Source organism: Notolepis coatsorum (assembly GCF_963971535.1).
Source record: "Notolepis coatsorum genome assembly, chromosome: 19".
Taxonomy (NCBI): Eukaryota; Metazoa; Chordata; class Actinopteri; order Aulopiformes; family Paralepididae; genus Notolepis; species Notolepis coatsorum.
The window spans coordinates 58,204,102-58,216,262 of NC_140183.1; the positions used below are offsets into that span (position 1 = coordinate 58,204,102).

At 44.7% G+C, this 12,161-nt stretch overlaps 1 protein-coding gene across 1 annotated transcript in view; it reads right to left on the reverse strand.

The window, feature by feature from the left end:
- Window positions 1-993: 993 nt before the first annotated feature.
- Window positions 994-12,161, reverse strand: part of LOC311246047 (uncharacterized protein) — a 55,959-nt gene continuing 44,791 nt past the window's right edge. Inside the window, exon 5 of the mRNA XM_084336118.1 lies at window positions 994-2,438. The gene's annotated coding sequence lies outside the window, so the exon portion shown is untranslated. The remainder of the gene's footprint in view (window positions 2,439-12,161) is intronic.

Below are 12,161 nucleotides of genomic sequence, written 5' to 3' on the forward strand. Positions count from 1 at the left end.
CACAATATAGTACCGCCTAAAGTACATTATTGCTTTTATATCAAAGCGCCTTCACGGTACCAAGAGTAGTATTTAAAATTTTCATCATCATTTTCAAACATTATCTTTCAACTTTGCTACATTATGTTCATTTTGGTCCTCCACCGGGAAACAGTTGTGTTGCTAAGCAATAATCATCCTAGTTTGCTACCTTCCGACATTATGAGAGTTGATTCATGACTTGTAGATCAAATATAGACTTTAGATCATTACACTGTGATATTGTTTAAGTTGTAAATTATAAGTTAAGGGGGCAGTTCACCCAAAATATTGTTCCGCTTACAGGCAATGCTGTCTGTCCATCCAGATAGTTTTGGAGATGTTTTCCATAGAGATGTCTGCCAGAGATATCTGCCATAGAGATGTCTGCCATAGAGATATCTGCCAGAGATATTTGCTGTCAGTCCAATACAACAGAGCTGAATGGCATTGGATTTGTGGCGCTCAAAAGTGCCAATTTTTTTGTTGTTGAAAAACTCAACAGCAATGGCTCATGACACAGTTACTCAAGATAATCCAAAGACTTAGTTTCACTGAATTATTGTTCTCAATTAAACTGCTGACAACAAGGTCGAAGGATTATCTTGAGTAACCATGTCAGGATTTCAGAAAAGAGAGATTGCTGTAGTCTTTTCAAACCAAAATCTTTTTTGGAAACCCAGTGCATTTAGCTTGTATTGGAGTGACAAATAATTACGGCAGATATCCCCAAAAGTCAGCAAATCCCACTGAAAATATTTGGTCGGATAGATAACACTCCAGGTAAGGGGGAAAATATATATATATATTTTTTTGTGAACTGCCCCTTTAGAAGCACTCAGAACGCGTGCTCAGAAATAAACAGTTTCAAAGTGAGAACAGAACGATTCTAAAAATACATTTGGGTCCAAACTGTTCCCTAGCAACAGAATACCAGTGAAACCGCCAATAAAAACTCACAACTTGTACATCACATTTAGTGAGCATTTTTAATCAAGAGACAGTCCTGGCATAAATATTCTAGTAAGGTATTGTATAACAAGAGAAGATATTATTGCCAAATGTTATATTCCACTTTATAAAAACTGAGCTTTTGGTCAACACCTACACCATGCAGAGCACTTCCTCCTGGGAATTGTAGTTTTACATGAACACAATTGTGGTAGAGAAAACATTTAATAAAAAAATAAAAAAAGAGAAAAGTGAGCAAGTGTGAATATACAAAGACATACAGCACATTCATGAAGCACTATTTTCACAACAACAATCTATAGAGGAGGCTATGAGAATAGCAATCATAAATCATATAACCCCATAATCAGTAGATAAGAGTACAAAAACATTTACATCAAAGTCTATATAAAAGGGAGTCAGGTAGAAGCCATATTAAAACATAAATAACACACAGTAGTCCTAGATATACTGGATCCAAACCCGTCTTACAACACAATCCTTCCTCAAATCAAAATCATCATGGATACCTTCAGATCCTTTGGCTTTTATCACACTGACATCTCACTTAATTTCCCCCTAAATAGATACCCAAATAAGACATTGTTTACCATCCATAAGCGACATGATATAATCACATTTGGCTAAGAGTAGAAGTAGCCCTGCCTGGAAGCCTTGTAAGTCGAAGATATCCCTCAGTTAAGAAGTGCAAAACAAACTTTGTGTCCCATGCGGGAGACCCAGGTTCAAGTCCAGATGTGCCGCGTGAAGTCTCGAGTACTGTGTTGTTGAACAGAAGTATCTGCTTCAAGAAATGCACCGACAGACTTGTGACCTTTCTGGAAATCAAAATTATTGCATATATCGTCCTTGACGCAGTAGAAATACACAATCGGAACAAAACTAAAGGCTAATATTTTATTACGTCAAAACAGACACTTTACAGTTGGCTTTCCAGGAGCACTGGGACTCAGTGTACACATAGGGCCAGAGCTTTACTAGGCTAACCAAGTGAGGATTATAGGGAACGACAGACGGGCTCTGGGCTCTCCGATTGGTCGATAATGGTGGTGTGTATGCATACGCATGTGTACGCACACACACACACACACACACACACATACCCTAAGGGAGGGTCACTAAGAAAAAGAAGGAAAGACAAGGTTAGCTGCGATGATTCAATACCAGTCTGTGTGTGTTTCTGTGTGCGGAGGAGAGAAGCTCTCCCAACACATGGAGGGAATCCACCAGGAAGAAAGGCCAGTGGGGTAAAACACTTATATACAACAACAGGAGGGGAACATAGATAGAAAGATAGACTGTATTAAAAAAAGTCAGCTTTTGAAAGGTAAGCCAACAAACGAAAGAGGCACCAATAATCGTCCAAAAGGATTTTGATGATTTCTCTTCCTCGGTTCCTTCATCTTTTCGTTTTCCCACCAGTTGTTCCTGGATCTCCTGCCATCCCCCTGTTCATGTGAAAAGAGAATTCAAATGAGATCAGGAAAATCATCAAATCAAGCGACTGAGGGTTACAATCTCTTCTACAGACCTACATTGGTGTGGATATCATTTCATCAAAGGAGTCGGACTAAATAATATAGAACTGGGGAGTTATGTGATAGTTCCAGTGGTGCGTTGCTGATTTCAAAGCTGGTTGCACTACGTTTTATTGACGTCATGCATTGACGTTTTATGCATGCGCATAAATGTTCCCTCGCGTGCACACAGGATGTAATAATAATAATACACTTTATTTGTATAGCACCTTTCATACAGAAACTGCAGCTCAAAGTGCTTCACAACAGAAAAAAGACGGGCATAAAATGAGCACATAAAGTGCAGACATATAAAATCACAGTTTTTTACATTAGGATCTAACATTCCAACAGGCCACCTTGTTTTTTCAAGTTTCTTTAATAGTTGTCATAGTAAAATACAGAATACTTTTCCATGAAATGCTTTTTTCTGTATGAGCTCCTGAGAGTGTGCTAGATAAAATAGATAAAAAGTATAAAATAGAAAGTCAAGAGTACATAAACAAAAAGTGTTCAGTCAATCAATATACATATACAATACAGAGTACAGAGTAGCATATGAAAGACAATGAGACTAATTGCCTCTAGGGATGGAATGCAACCCATTTCATGGCAATCACATTCACAGGTTTGGTGTGTGTGAACGGTGCTCTGCCTGAGTCAGATCATCGTTCACCCCAAACCTGAGGGGAGGGGGCAGGGAGCTCTGTGTCTATTCCATCATATCCAACCACCCACTGTAGTTGAACACACCAAACCTAACGACCGGCTATTGTTATGCTTATGCAAGGTAGCCAGGTACATGCAACGAGTCGAGTGCAGCGCGTTCTTGAGTGCACACGCATGCGCACGCACATCCGTGCATGCAGGGGCGGAGCTTCAGGGGGGGCTGTAGGGGTGGTGCTCCCCGGGCCCGGGACGGTCGGGACCCAATGGGGGCCCGTCGCCGAGGCAGCAGGCTCCGCCCCCGAGATATTGGCAGGCGGGCCCTGCTGCCTCGCGCCACTGAGTGCACTGACGTTTGTGGTAATATATTAGGTATAAAGCATCGTAGCCTATAATATGAGTTGAACTTGTGCTGCTATTTTCACACTCACATTTAACATTAAAACATGAAAAATTGCAAGTGAATCCCTTCTATTGTCTCCATCTCCAAATGTATTTTGGGTAAAATCGTCATCAGCCGTCCATCAACATCATACGTAAATGAACGTCATCATCAATCACTTGTCAACAGAGCACTGCCTAAGCATGAGCGGGAGCAGTTATAAACACAAGTGGAGCGACAAAACGCAAAGAAAAAGATAAAGGGACCAAGGAAAAGACACATTGTCCAAGCTATAGATGTATCTTTTTTCCGCCCTACTCTCCTCCTGCCCGCCAACAACGTTAGTGGGGATGAGCCAGATTTACAGGTAGGCTACAATCACGAACACACACTGTCAACAAGACAACGTGAGTTTGTGGTAAATGTTGATATGGTTGTTGTTACTTCATGTAGTATCACAAGCGCTTATGTCCCACTCGCTGGTCATCTCGCCATGATGCGCTTGTTGCAAAAGACGCGGATATTCTCAAAGCATCTACTCTACTGCAACATGCCATCAGTGTTTTGGTGGAGTAGCCTATAGGGGACAAAAGTTTAAATGCAACTGTGAACATGTTTGAGGCAATTCACCCCAACACACTACTGCAAGCAAAGGATGAGGAGTTTACACCAAGGTGCCCAGGAGAGCACTATAGTCAGGACATCGCCACGAGCTGCTCTCGTGGTCCGTGGTAAATGTGTGTCAGAAATGTAGTCATTTTATTAGGCTATGTTTACGTTGTTCTTGTAGTTTGTTGGCTTTATGTCATGTTATATCATTATCTGTATATATTTCGTTTCTATACCCTTTGTAGAAACGAAATCTTAAATATTACATATTTTCTTTGGTTAGTTTTCTTTCAAACATTATTTTAAATTGTAATCTTAGACATTTTACGCACGAGCGTCAGATTACCACCCCGGACGCGCGTCGGCACCCCGGACTCCCGATATCAAGCTTTATTGGCTTTAAAGGGCCCGGTCATGTAACCCCGCCCCCCGGCCCGGGTCTGATAGGCTCCGCTGCTGCGTGCATGTGCGTGCACGCGCTTCTGCTCACAAATGCTGGTGTGCAACCCCGTCCCATAAGCAACGCATCCCTGGATAGTTCTAAGACCCGCCTGGTTCCGGAAGACTTTGCCGATCGATGGCCGAAGAGTAAAACCTGATATCTGCATAAAAAAAAAGTGGGGGAAAACCTTCTATCTGCACTTTGTGAGGCACTAATACCTGGTCGGTATTTTTAATACACAATATGTAAGGGATAATGTATAGCTACGAGGTCATTGTCGCAAAATAATTGACCGACACGGAGTTCTGGAACACAGAGGCGCCGTGCCGAGGTGTTCTAAACGCAGTGAAGGTCAATTATTTTGCAACAATGACCGAGTATAGCTATACATTATCCCGCTTATTACATGGCTAACTTACTAACAATATACCTAATTCATTTGACACCATCGACAAGACGAGATCAAATGCAGACGCAGTTGTTCTGTGGCTCCGCTGTCATCGCCGGCAGCCGGCAGGTGTGTGGTCTGATTGCACCCGATTAGTGCAGCTGTGCATATGCTGAGCTTAGCTTTCGTGACTGCAACCAAAATGCTTGATTCTGATTGGTCAATAGCGCTCCGTTACCCGTATCAGCGGTCATTATTGGGCGTTGCCCATGGCAGCGGTCAGTTATCGAGAAATAATTGACCGCTGTCAGGGGCAACCGAGCGCTATTGACTAATCACAATCAAGCATTTTGGCGAATGTTAAAACGCCATGTAATAAAGTAATTATAGTCTAAAAACAGTGTTTGTATTGGGTATTGGGTATGTTTTTCTTTTGTTTTCTGTAGGGATGCCCCGATCACGTTTTTTGCCACCGATACCGATCACCAATCGTCTATGAGCCATATCGGCCGATACCGATCGTTTTTGGTTTTATATTTGTATTATCTGCGAGACATCGCCACAAGTCAAAATGCTCGCTATCTGCAAACAGCTCCACTGTCTGTGTGTATACTCTGCTTTGGTCAAATCACATTCAGCATGCCCTCAGCTAGCCCCTTTCGTGACTGCGATGCAAGCCAGGGGCTCGAATACGCATCGAATCAATGTTATAAGACATTGATATCAGGAGCTATCTGTAGCTACTGCTAGCCGGCTAGATAACGTTAAGACAACGCCTCAGTGAACTATTTAGTTTACTTGGTCATTTCGTGTAAACAGTGAGCTAACGTGAGCTAACGTGAGCTACCTAGCTAACGGAGGTATCATGCACTACTAGACTATTTCTGGAGCATTTGTTGATATCAGGAGCTATCAGTAGCTAGCTGGCTAGATACCGTTAGACAATGCCTCATGTATTAAACTAAAAGTGAATAGTTGACTGGATCATTTTGTTTAAACAGTAACGTTAGCTAGGTAGCTAACGTTAGCTCACAGAGGTCCCATGCACTAGACTAGAGCAGACTGCCGGAGGCAATAGGAGCCTCTGTTGACACGGGTCTGGGAGAGGCAGGAGGAGGAGGAGGGGGAGGGGCAGTGCGCTGCAGCTCTGCGTGTCTGAGAGAGAAGTCAGCGAGTGAGAACTCCGCTAAGACTTGGATCATGTTTTTCGATCGGTTTTCACGATCGGCGAAAATAAAGCATTATCGGAATTCACCGATCTCATATTTATACTGAATATCGGCCGATACCGATCGCTGGCCGATCGATCGGGGCATCCCTACTCAAGAGGTTTTGCTCTTCGGCCATCGCTATGGTCTTTACTAGGATTTTCTCAAGGTAGCTGAGGTTCATACAGTTACACTTATTCAATTGGTTTGAAATTTGACGGGAGCGGAGTTGAGCATAATTTAATGAAATTAGTAGGGATGCACCGAATGGGAAATTCTTGGCCGAAACCGATACCGAAAATAGAAAACAGTTGGCCGAAAACCGAAAGCCCGAAAATGATTCATAGAATAGAATTTTTTTTACCAATGTTGTGGAACATTATGATTATGGAAAAATATATGATTATGGCAAAACTTAACTTAAATAATAAATAATCACTATTATGGGTCCATAAAACATTTATTCAGGGGGAGCTCCAGTAGCTCACCACGTACCGCGAGTGCTATTTCAGCGCCGTGGACAACCGTGCTCGTCACGGATCTGGGGCTGAGCGCGTTCGAATCCCGGACGGCAGCCGTGCCTTTCCCAGAGTATCTTCCCCCCCATCTGAACCCTTTCAGCCTGCTTCTGTCGGTCGAACTTGACCAAGTATGAATGCGATGAAAAAGCGATAAACGCTAAAAGAACCAGCTGACTGGTCAAAGTAAAAAAAAAAAAAAAAAAAAAACATTTATTCAGCACTTCTGAATGCATACAGTACATTAATTCCATCTTTTCTCTGGCTGCCGCAGCGGACATCTGTGCTCTACTGAGCGCACCTTTCTAGTCCCCAGATGAATGTGCTCTCTTGACTTTGGCACAGTAGACACGCGACAGACAGACAGACGGCGTCAATGTGAGAAACACAATCCCCCCCCCCTCTCGCTCTGAATAATATGCATATTAGATCACTCAGTGATTAACCGCGACGGGCATATAGTAAATAAGGATATAAAAGCATGTTAAAGACGCATTTATTGGACGCGTTGCGCACAGAGTTTACATAGAAACAGCGAGACTCCCGACAGCGCGTCATCATCACAACAACACGCGTTAGGTTACAGGTTGTTTCTGTTTCGTAGGGCTGTCTTAAATACTTCGAAGCTTCGTTCGATGGCACAAGCTTCGAACATTAAAAAAAAATCGAAGTTTCGATTTGTGTGTGTGTGTGTGTGTGCATAGGGCCATTGGGTGGGGCCGGGGGACAAATACACTGGAGGAAAGTAACCCAGCTCAGCACTGTAGTGATATGCAGTAGGTACCATATAATGCCGGTGTGCAACCCGGACGATATATAAGAGTGCACCAGTATGTATGAGCGTCTCTATGTCAACCAAGTAAACTTGAGTCCAGTCTGCAACTCGTTGTCTTCATTGTCTCGATAACACTTCATGGTGACAGCGGTAACAGTAGTGGATTGCTACAAGCAGGACGGGAGATTGTCTGAGGATAATTCTGCATCGGCACGTAGGAAACCCGTCACTCAGTCAGCGCTAACTCGGTGCTAATGAAGCAATCTGACAGCTGACAACTGACAGCAGCAGTCCACACGCTGGAAGCGCAACCCGAATGAGAAGACGTCATGGCATCACATTTGCCAACAATGAATTGGGCCGACCCGGATCAGGGTGAGGCTATTTCATTGTTTAAACAAAAAATGTCTCTTTACCTGGAAGATGAGGAAATAGATGACGATGCTAAACAGGCACGAAAAATATGTCGTGGCATTGGAGATGAAGGACTGAAACGGCTGAATGCCAGTGGACTCAGTGAGGCTGACAAGAAAAAGCCAGCCAAACTATGGGAATTCTATGAAGGTCAGTTAAAATTGAATGTTAACTTTAGAATCCATCGGCTCCAATTAATGCAATATAGACAAAAAACAGACTAAAACATTGATGATTTTGTGACCAGAGCCAGAACATTAGCTCAAAAACGCCAGTTTATTGATGAAGAGCTCAATGAGTACTTTTGCCAAAGTACAAACAAAGTCTCAAGCGAACGCCGGTGGTCTCGCGAGAGGTTAAGCGTTGGACCGTGACGTCAGAGGAGTCACTCCAAGCTGCACTTGAATGCACAGACTGGAGTGTATTCCGTGATAACACAGCCAATATTAGCGAATACACCGAAACGGTGCTTGACTATGTCTGTACTCTGGTAGAAGAAACAATCCCCTCCACCAAAATTAAAATCTACCCAAATCAAAAGCCCTGGGTAGACAAATCCGTCCGTGAGGCTCTGAAAGTGCGCACATCAGCATACAACACCGGGCTGGTGACAGGCAACATGGAAGAACACAAGATGGCAAGATACAACGTCAGGAGAGCAGTAATAGAGGCAAAACGGCGTTACAGGGATAAAGTTGAACTTGCTGACTCTAGAGGCATGTGGCAGGGCCTCAGAACAATGACAGATTACAAAGGCACCCCCCTCAAACTGAACAGTGACATCTCCTTAGCAAATGATCTCAATTCCTTCTATGCGAGGTTTGAGGCTGTGAATAACAACACCAGCCTACAAACCACGGCAATGGGGGGGGGGGGGTCTGCTGATGGAGACTCAGTGTTCAGGGTAACAGAGCATGAGGTGAGACGGATCTTTAAAAAAGTGAATATCAGGAAGGCAGCAGGACCGGACGGCATCCCCGGCCGCGTCCTAAAAGTCTGTGCCGACCAACTGGCCCCGGTATTCACTGACATCTTCAACCTGTCCTTGGAACAGGCTGTCATCCCCACCTGTCTGAAGAAGTCCACCATCATCCCTGTACCCAAAAAATCTACGCCCGCTTGCCTCAACGACTACCGCCCTGTAGCCCTCACCTCCATAGCCATGAAGTGCTTTGAGAAGCTAGTGAAGGGCTACATCTGTTCCTCCCTCCCCATCAACCTGGACCCTCTGCAATTTGCATATCGCCCCAACAGGTCCACGGAGGACGCCATAGCCCATGTGCTGCACACAGCAGCATCACACCTGGACAAGAGGCAGGGGAACTATGTGAGAATGCTGTTCATCGACTACAGCTCAGCATTCAATACCATAGTCCCCTCCAAACTCATAGCCAAGCTCAGGGACCTGGGCTTGAACTATGACCTCTGCCAGTGGGTCTTGGACTTCCTGACGGGCAGACCCCAGGTGGTAAGAGCCGGCAACTGCACCTCCTCATCCATCACGCTCAACATAGGAGCCCCCCAGGGCTGTGTTCTGAGCCCCCTCCTCTACTCCCTGTACACACATGACTGCATAGCACAGCGGAACAACAACACCATCATCAAATTTGCTGATGACACAGTAGTGGTGGGCCTGATCTCTGCCAACGACGAAAGGGCCTACCTGGAAGAGGTAGAGAACCTGTCACAGTGGTGTCAGGAGAACTGCCTCTCCCTGAACGTCAGCAAAACAAAAGAGATGATTGTGGACTTCAGGAGGTCGGGGGTCAAGGACTACAGCCCCCTCAGCATCGACGGGGCACCGGTTGAGAGAGTGAACAGTTTCAAGTACCTCGGAGCCCACATATCCGAGGACTTGACATGGACCACACACATTGACAGTGTTGTGAAGAAGGCACGACAACGCCTCTACTTCCTCAGGCGCCTAAGGAAGTTCCAAGTCAGTCAGAAGATCCTTAGGAACTTCTACTCATGTACAATAGAGAGCATCCTGACCGGCAACATCACCTCCTGGTTTGGGAATAGCACTGCACAAGACCGTAGCAGACTACAAAGAGTGACACGTTCAGCCGAACGCACAATTGGAGGGGGGCTTCCCACCCTCCAGAACATTTACAACAAGCGGTGCAAGGGGAAGGCTAAGAGAATTATTAAGGACTCGAGCCACCCGAACAACTGCCTCTTTGAACTGCTGCGGTCAGGCAAGCGATACCGGAGTCTTAAGGCGAGCACAGAAAGACTCAGAAGAAGCTTCTATCCCCAGGCCATCAGGCTGCTAAACGAACAATAAACACTATGCAACAACCATCAAATGCACACAGCACACACACCCACACGCACACACTCACTCAAACAAACAACACACTGCAGCACCCACTCTCCACACTTTAGATCACACAAACACACTTTACACTTTATATTTATTGATAAAGGATTTGCACTACAACTCGTACACCTACTGTGAATTGTACCTAAATTGCACCTCGTCCCATTTCTGCCTTGCACTATATAGTATTGTATATTAGTACACTGCACAGTATTGTATATTGTATGGTAACTCAGTTACGTCTTCTGCATCGAACATTGTACATATGTCTAAACTGAACACTGTGACCTCATTTTTTTACTTCTAATTTTACTATGTTCTTTTATTTCATACTTATCTTGTCTTGCACAGTCTCTGGAGCGTAACAGTAAGAAGCATTTTGTATAAAAGTATTCTGTACTTCTGTATGACAACTATTAAAGAAACTTGAACTTGAACTTGAAACTTGAACGTTTAATGGAGCTGATCATTGCCAGCACACCCCACGATGCTCTGAGGAATTACCTGTACAGCAAACCCAAAGGCCATCCTCTACAAGAGGTGCTACAAGAGGGGCGGAAATATGAAGCCCTATCAGCAGGCAATGAACAGTTACACCAACTGGGTATGTCACATGGTGAGAAAATACATGCAGTGGACAGAGGGCGAATATGCCAAAACTGTGGCAGGAGCCATAAACCCTGTCAATGTCCTGCATTCAACGATGAATGCTCTGCCTGTGGTACCAGAGGCCACTGGGCGAAGTGCTGCAGGAAAGGCAGGCGGCAGGGACAACAACGCTTCGGTCGAAGCCAAAGAAGCAAGTCTCCCCCACCACCACAGAGACAGGACAGACAACAGGCCTCCAGGAGTTACCACAGACAGCGGGGTGAGTCCCATATCAATGCTATAGACAGCACAGAGGCTGATGAAGAAGGGGAGTACCAAACAAAATTCTACTCAATCACCATCAGTGAGAAGTGCATGCACAGCATTGAGAGCAAGCCACCCAGAGAAGAGGCATACACAACACTGAACGTGAGACCACCTGACCTACCAGGCCACAGACATACACTCCGTCTAAAAATAGACACAGGGGCATCAGGCAATACTCTTCCACTACGCACCTTCAGACAGATGTATGGCAAGGATGCGTGTGCGCAGAAAAAGCTGAGGAAAAATTACAGGAGGCTATCGGCATACAGTGGTCATCAGATTCCCTGTATGGTACTATCGACATTCCATGCCAGTACAAAGACTCACAATGGATCAATGCCAGGTTCTATGTTGTGGATGTGCCAGGTCCAGCTGTAGTTGGACTGCCAACCAGTGAGCTGTTAAACCTGGTAACTGTCAATGTTGATACAGTAAACAAGAAGGTTAACAACAGCCAGAGACCACTGAAGAGGATATCAAACATTGCGGAGCTAAAGAAAGCTTACCCAGACCAGTTTGATAAATTAGGCAATTTTAGTGGAACCGCTAAGCTCTTTTTAAAAAAGGATGCTGAACCTTTCATTGACCCACCACGGAAATGCAGTATCCACATCAAAGACAAGCTAAAATCAGAGCTGGATAAAATGGTGGAGCAAGAGGTGATAAGAAAGGTGGAAGAACACACACAGACTGGTGCTCCAGTCTGACGTACGGCACGAAAAAAGACGGCTCCCTTAGGCTATGCCTAGATCCTCAAAAACTGAATGCCAGCCCTAGGAGATGCCCACACAAAATTCCAACTGTGGAGGAATTAAACCCAGAATTTGCTAATGCCAAAATATTTAGCAAGCTTGACGCAAAAGCAGGGTATTGGTCTATACACCTGGATAAAGACTCACAGCTCCTAACAACATTCCGGACTCCATTTGGCCGGTACTGCTGGAAGCGCTTACCATTCGGTCTGAGTGTCTCTCAAGACCTCTTCCAGGCCAAGATGGACCAGATCCTAGA